At 31.3% G+C, this 7500-nt stretch overlaps 2 non-coding genes and 1 pseudogene across 2 annotated transcripts in view; all 3 read left to right on the forward strand.

The window, feature by feature from the left end:
• The first annotated feature begins 2404 nt into the window (after positions 1 to 2404).
• On the forward strand, positions 2405 to 4395 carry LOC129252342 (small subunit ribosomal RNA). The gene has a single exon (XR_008583388.1). It is a non-coding gene; the product is annotated as a small subunit ribosomal RNA (ribosomal RNA).
• A 590-nt stretch (positions 4396 to 4985) lies between these two features.
• LOC129252340 (5.8S ribosomal RNA) lies at positions 4986 to 5166 on the forward strand (annotated as a pseudogene).
• Positions 5167 to 5608: 442 nt separating this feature from the next.
• The window catches only part of LOC129252337 (large subunit ribosomal RNA), a 3987-nt gene continuing 2095 nt past the window's right edge, over positions 5609 to 7500 (forward strand). Inside the window, exon 1 of the ribosomal RNA XR_008583385.1 lies at positions 5609 to 7500. This exon is cut by the window's right edge and continues 2095 nt beyond it. This is a non-coding gene — a ribosomal RNA (large subunit ribosomal RNA).

Here is a 7500-nt window from a genome sequence, read left to right on the forward strand (position 1 = left end):
AATATCAAAAGTTAACTAACCAATGATATTGAAGCATATAAATCGAATCATAACTATATGAAACTCGAATTTAAGCCATATTAAACTGGTAATATTGTGATTTTATGCCTGGTTTTCCATACGTTAGTTTAAATAGAAAAAATTTTCGAATATATATACATATATGAAGAATCTATATTCTAATACTAACATGTTATGGAATATAACCTTGGCATATTGGCACTAAAATATATAATAAAGACATTTCAAATCAAACTGAAATGTATTGAAATGAATTTTTCCCATACATTTTTGACAATGTGAGGTGTGCATGGCAAAAAACACTCACGGTGAAGGCATGTGATATAATATGAAAATATCAAAAGTTAACTAACCAATGATATTGAAACATATAAATCGAATCATAACTATATGAAACTCGAATTTGAGCCATATTAAACTGGTAATATTGTGATTTTATGCCTGGTTTTCCATACGTTAGTTTAAATAGAAAAAAATTCTCGAATATATATACATATATGAAGAATCTATATTCTATACTAACATTTTATGGAATATAACCTTGGCATATTGCCATTAAAATATATAATAAAGACATTTCAAATCAAACTGAAATGTATTGAAATGAATTTTTCCCATACATTTTTGACAATGTGAGGTGTGCATGGCAAAAAACACTCACGGTGAAGGCATGTGATATAATATGAAAATATCAAAAGTTAACTAACCAATGATATTGAAGCATATAAATCGAATCATAACTATATGAAACTCGAATTTGAGCCATATTAAACTGGTAATATTGTGATTTTATGCCTGGTTTTCCATACGTTAGTTTAAATAGAGAGTTATGGAATATAACCTTGGCATATTGGCACTAAAATATATAATAAAGACATTTCAAATCAAACTGAAATGTATTGAAATGAATTTTTCCCATACATTTTTGACAATGTGAGGTGTGCATGGCAAAAAACACTCACGGTGAAGGCATGTGATATAATATGAAAATATCAAAAGTTAACTAACCAATGATATTGAAGCATATAAATCGAATCATAACTATATGAAACTCGAATTTGAGCCATATTAAACTGGTAATATTGTGATTTTATGCCTGGTTTTCCATACGTTAGTTTAAATAGAGAGTTATGGAATATAACCTTGGCATATTGGCACTAAAATATATAATAAAGACATTTCAAATCAAACTGAAATGTATTGAAATGAATTTTTCCCATACATTTTTGACAATGTGAGGTGTGCATGGCAAAAAACACTCACGGTGAAGGCATGTGATATAATATGAAAATATCAAAAGTTAACTAACCAATGATATTGAAGCATATAAATCGAATCATAACTATATGAAACTCGAATTTGAGCCATATTAAACTGGTAATATTGTGATTTTATGCCTGGTTTTCCATACGTTAGTTTAAATAGAGAGTTATGGAATATAACCTTGGCATATTGGCACTAAAATATATAATAAAGACATTTCAAATCAAACTGAAATGTATTGAAATGAATTTTTCCCATACATTTTTGACAATGTGAGGTGTGCATGGCAAAAAACACTCACGGTGAAGGCATGTGATATAATATGAAAATATCAAAAGTTAACTAACCAATGATATTGAAGCATATAAATCGAATCATAACTATATGAAACTCGAATTTGAGCCATATTAAACTGGTAATATTATGATTTTATTCCTGGTTTTCCATACGTTAGTTTAAATAGAAAAAATTTTCGAATATATATACATATATGAAGAATCTATATTCTATACTAACATGTTATGGCATATTGGTGTTATTGTATTTTATTCCTGGTTTTCTATAGTTAGTTTAAATAGAAATAAATTTTTGAATTCAAAATTTTATATTCTATACTAGCATTACATAGAAATTATCCTCAACTGTTTGTTTCTTGTATAAATACAGGAAATTAAACAGATGATGAAGAGAAAAAAATAAGAAAAACAAAAATTTATAAGAAAAATTAAATTTTAAACAAAGGAAAAGAGGAGAAAATTTTTTCAATCATATATATTTATGATTAAAAAATAGAATTATGAAATTATTAATTTCAATTCAAAGAGAAAAATTATGTAATATATGAAATTATTACATTAAAAATGCATTTGAAAAAAAAGTAAAATGTTATTAAGAATGATAAATTATTTGAAAATTGGCAAATATTAAGAAGAAATATCGTTCTTATATTTTTATATAAAATATATAATATAGAGAACGAAAATTCTTTTTCATAAAAAACGGTTTTTGAATTTTGATAAGAAAAGCTAAAGGGGGGTCGCCCCTTTACTTTTTATATACACCGTAATTTATGAAATTTTCAAATATGAAAAACAAAGAAAAATATATAAATACAAATATTATTCTGGTTGATCCTGCCAGTAGTTATATGCTTGTCTCAAAGATTAAGCCATGCATGTCTAAGTACAAACAAATTAAAAGTGAAACCGCAAAAGGCTCATTATATCAGTTATGGTTCCATAGATCGTTAACAGTTACTTGGATAACTGTGGTAATTCTAGAGCTAATACATGCAATATAAACACGGACCTTATGGAACGTGTGCTTTTATTAGACTAAAACCAAGCGATCATTTGATCGTTAAATTGGTTGAACTCTAGATAACTTGCAGATCGTATGGTCCCGTACCGACGACAGATCTTTCAAATGTCTGCCCTATCAACTTTTGATGGTAGTATCTAGGACTACCATGGTTGCAACGGGTAACGGGGAATCAGGGTTCGATTCCGGAGAGGGAGCCTGAGAAACGGCTACCACATCTAAGGAAGGCAGCAGGCGCGTAAATTACCCACTCCCAGTTCGGGGAGGTAGTGACGAAAAATAACAATACAGGACTCATATCCGAGGCCCTGTAATTGGAATGAGTACACTTTAAATCCTTTAACAAGGACCTATTGGAGGGCAAGTCTGGTGCCAGCAGCCGCGGTAATTCCAGCTCCAATAGCGTATATTAAAGTTGTTGCGGTTAAAACGTTCGTAGTTGAATTTGTGCTTCATACGGGTAGTACAACTATATATTGTGGTATGTACATTACCTTATGTATGTAAGCGTATTACCGGTGGAGTTCTTATATATAATTAATACAATGTATTTTTTATATATTCCTCCTATTTAAACCTACTTCAGTGCTCTTCATCGAGTGTTGTTGTGGGCCGGTACAATTACTTTGAACAAATTAGAGTGCTTAAAGCAGGCTCCAAATGCCTGAATATTTTGTGCATGGAATAATGAAATAAGACCTCTGTTCTACTTTCATTGGTTTTTAGATCAAGAGGTAATGATTAATAGAAGCAGTTTGGGGGCATTAGTATTACGACGCGAGAGGTGAAATTCTTGGACCGTCGTAAGACTAACTTAAGCGAAAGCATTTGCCAAAGATGTTTTCATTAATCAAGAACGAAAGTTAGAGGTTCGAAGGCGATCAGATACCGCCCTAGTTCTAACCATAAACGATGCCAGCTAGCAATTGGGTGTAGCTACTACTATGGCTCTCTCAGTCGCTTCCCGGGAAACCAAAGCTTTTGGGCTCCGGGGGAAGTATGGTTGCAAAGCTGAAACTTAAAGGAATTGACGGAAGGGCACCACCAGGAGTGGAGCCTGCGGCTTAATTTGACTCAACACGGGAAAACTTACCAGGTCCGAACATAAGCGTGTAAGACAGATTGATAGCTCTTTCTCGAATCTATGGGTGGTGGTGCATGGCCGTTCTTAGTTCGTGGAGTGATTTGTCTGGTTAATTCCGATAACGAACGAGACTCAAATATATTAAATAGATGCTTTCAGGATTATGATGTTGAAACTTATATAGCCTTCTTTCATGCGTACATCTTGAATGTACAAGTGTTTGAATGTGTTTATATAAGTGGAGTCGTACCTGTTGGTTTGTCCCATTATAAGGACACTAGCTTCTTAAATGGACAAATTGCGTCTAGCAGTAACGAGATTGAGCAATAACAGGTCTGTGATGCCCTTAGATGTCCTGGGCTGCACGCGCGCTACAATGAAAGTATCAACGTGTATTTCCTAGACCGAGAGGTCCGGGTAAACCGCTGAACCACTTTCATGCTTGGGATTGTGAACTGAAACTGTTCACATGAACTTGGAATTCCCAGTAAGTGCGAGTTATTAACTCGCATTGATTAAGTCCCTGCCCTTTGTACACACCGCCCGTCGCTACTACCGATTGAATTATTTAGTGAGGTCTCCGGACGTGATCACTGTGACGCCTCGTGTGTCACGGTTGTTTCGCAAAAGTTGACCGAACTTGATTATTTAGAGGAAGTAAAAGTCGTAACAAGGTTTCCGTAGGTGAACCTGCGGAAGGATCATTATTGTGTTCCATATCCGTAAGAAAAACAAACAAACAAACAAACAAACAGACAAGCAAACAAACGAACAAAAAGAAAAAAAAAAAAAAAAAAAAAAGAAAAAAAAAAAAAATTTATATAATTATTTTGAATCCATAATTCTTTTTATTCTTTTTCATTCAATTTGTGATCCATCAATTATATCATATTAAATATAATATATGATGGTACATTTTGTAATGTTTTTTCTTATTTTTTTCTTTTAAAAACCTTTAAACATGAAAATAAAAAGTTGTACTTATTATTCATTTGATTGAATGATAAGTTAATTTGTTCACAATAACAAAAGTGGTATATATTTATTATATTATTATATATACATAAAATGATTAAAAAAATACAAAATAATTGAATCATAATAAATACCACCACTGTATTATTGTTGAACTAAGACATTCGCAACTTAATAAAAATGTTTAGAGTTAAATATATTTGATATATATTATTGAAAGAAAATCAATTTATATATTATTAATATTATTTAATTTTACTCTTTCAATTAATATATGCAAAAAAAAATTGACATTTGTTATAAATAAAAATAAATAAAAAAATACTCTAAGCGGTGGATCACTTGGCTCATGGGTCGATGAAGAACGCAGCAAACTGTGCGTCATCGTGTGAACTGCAGGACACATGAACATCGACATTTTGAACGCATATCGCAGTCCATGCTGTTATGTACATTAAATTCAATTTTAAAGTACTGCTTGGACTACATATGGTTGAGGGTTGTAAGACTATGCTAAATAAGTTGCTTATTCTTTTATAAAAATAATTGAATTTAAGCAAATGTGTATATTATTGGATTTTAAATAATTCATAATATTAATAGCAAAAAAAATAAAGATATATAATGAATTTTATTTATTATATATTCTTTAAAAAAAAAATCCTCTCAAATAAAATGAAATGATGAAAATATTGAATCTAAGTATTCTTTACAAAAAATTTTCATATTATTTATATATATATATAAAATAATAATTTATATATGTAATTAAAAGGAGGAATGTCTAGCATAAAAATTAAATTTTTTATTCTAGGATTGCCTCATTTTACATTATTATTATTTTTATATATTTACAATATATAAAAGGAGAAAAGAAAAATAGAGATGAAAAGATGATATAATTTTTTTATTAAATTGTGAGAAGATAAAAAAAGAATATTAAAACAACCTCAACTCATATGGGATTACCCCCTGAATTTAAGCATATTAATGAGGGGAGGAAAAGAAACTAACAAGGATTTTCTTAGTAGCGGCGAGCGAAAAGAAAATAGTTCAGCACTAAGTCACTTTGTCTATATGTCAAATGTGAGATGCAGTGTATGGAATATCTTAATATCTAGTATGAGAAATTAACGATTTAAGTCCTTCTTAAATGAGGCCATTTACCCATAGAGGGTGCCAGGCCCGTATAACGTTAATGATTACTAGAAAGATATTTCCAAAGAGTCGTGTTGCTTGATAGTGCAGCACTAAGTGGGTGGTAAACTCCATCTAAAACTAAATATAACCATGAGACCGATAGTAAACAAGTACCGTGAGGGAAAGTTGAAAAGAACTCTGAATAGAGAGTTAAATAGTACGTGAAACTGCTTAGAGGTTAAGCCCGATGAACCTGAATATCCATTATGAAAAATTCATCATTAAATAATTAAAAAAATAATGTGCATTTTTTTCATATAAGGACATTGTAATCTATTAACATAATAAAGTATTTATCAAAAGATCATTGGTGATATTAAGTTTATTTAAATTAATTTGCTTTTTAAGCATATTAACATAAAATAAATACTAATGATTTGATAAAGTGTTGATAGATTTTATTATATATAATGCTAAAATTCATTTTTTGAATTTTACAAAAAATTTAATATCTATGATATTAATATTTATTTGTATGCATTTATATGATTAACAATGCGAAAGATTCAGGATACCTTCGGGACCCGTCTTGAAACACGGACCAAGGAGTCTAACATATGTGCAAGTCATTGAGTTATATTAAACTTAATGGCATAATTAACTTAACTTAAATATAATGGGATTAATTTTTAGTCTATTTTTTAATAAATAGTCAATTAATTCAATCCCGGGGCGTTCCATATAGTTATGTATAATGATAATTTATTATTATTTATACCTCTAACTGGAGCGTACCTTGAGCATATATGCTGTGACCCGAAAGATGGTGAACTATACTTGATCAGGTTGAAGTCAGGGGAAACCCTGATGGAAGACCGAAACAGTTCTGACGTGCAAATCGATTGTCAGAATTGAGTATAGGGGCGAAAGACCAATCGAACCATCTAGTAGCTGGTTCCCTCCGAAGTTTCCCTCAGGATAGCTGGTGCATTTAAAAATTATATAAAATAATCTTATCTGGTAAAGCGAATGATTAGAGGCCTTAGGGTCGAAACGATTTTAACCTATTCTCAAACTTTAAATGGGTAAGAACCTCACCTTTCTTGATATGAAGGTTGAGGTTATGATATAATGTGCCCAGTGGGCCACTTTTGGTAAGCAGAACTGGCGCTGTGGGATGAACCAAACGTAATGTTACGGTGCCTAAATTAACAACTCATGCAGATACCATGAAAGGCGTTGGTTGCTTAAAACAGCAGGACGGTGGACATGGAAGTCGTAATCCGCTAAGGAGTGTGTAACAACTCACCTGCCGAAGCAACTAGCCCTTAAAATGGATGGCGCTTAAGTTGTATACCTATACATTACCGCTAAAGTAGATGATTTATAAAACAATTTCGATTGATTTATAAATTTTGAAACTTTAGTGAGTAGGAGGGTACAATAGTGTGCTTAGAAGTGTTTGGCGTAAGCCTGCATGGAGCCGCTATTGGTACAGATCTTGGTGGTAGTAGCAAATAATCGAATGAGACCTTGGAGGACTGAAGTGGAGAAGGGTTTCGTGTGAACAGTGGTTGATCACGAGTTAGTCGGTCCTAAGTTCAAGGCGAAAGCCGAAAATTTTCAAGTTTTTAATAAAAAAAAAATATTAATAAAAATATATTTAAAAATAATTAAAATACTTGAATTATTTTGAA

The sequence above is a fragment of the Anastrepha obliqua genome, unplaced genomic scaffold, assembly GCF_027943255.1.
Source record: "Anastrepha obliqua isolate idAnaObli1 unplaced genomic scaffold, idAnaObli1_1.0 ptg000181l, whole genome shotgun sequence".
NCBI lineage: Eukaryota > Metazoa > Arthropoda > Insecta > Diptera > Tephritidae > Anastrepha > Anastrepha obliqua.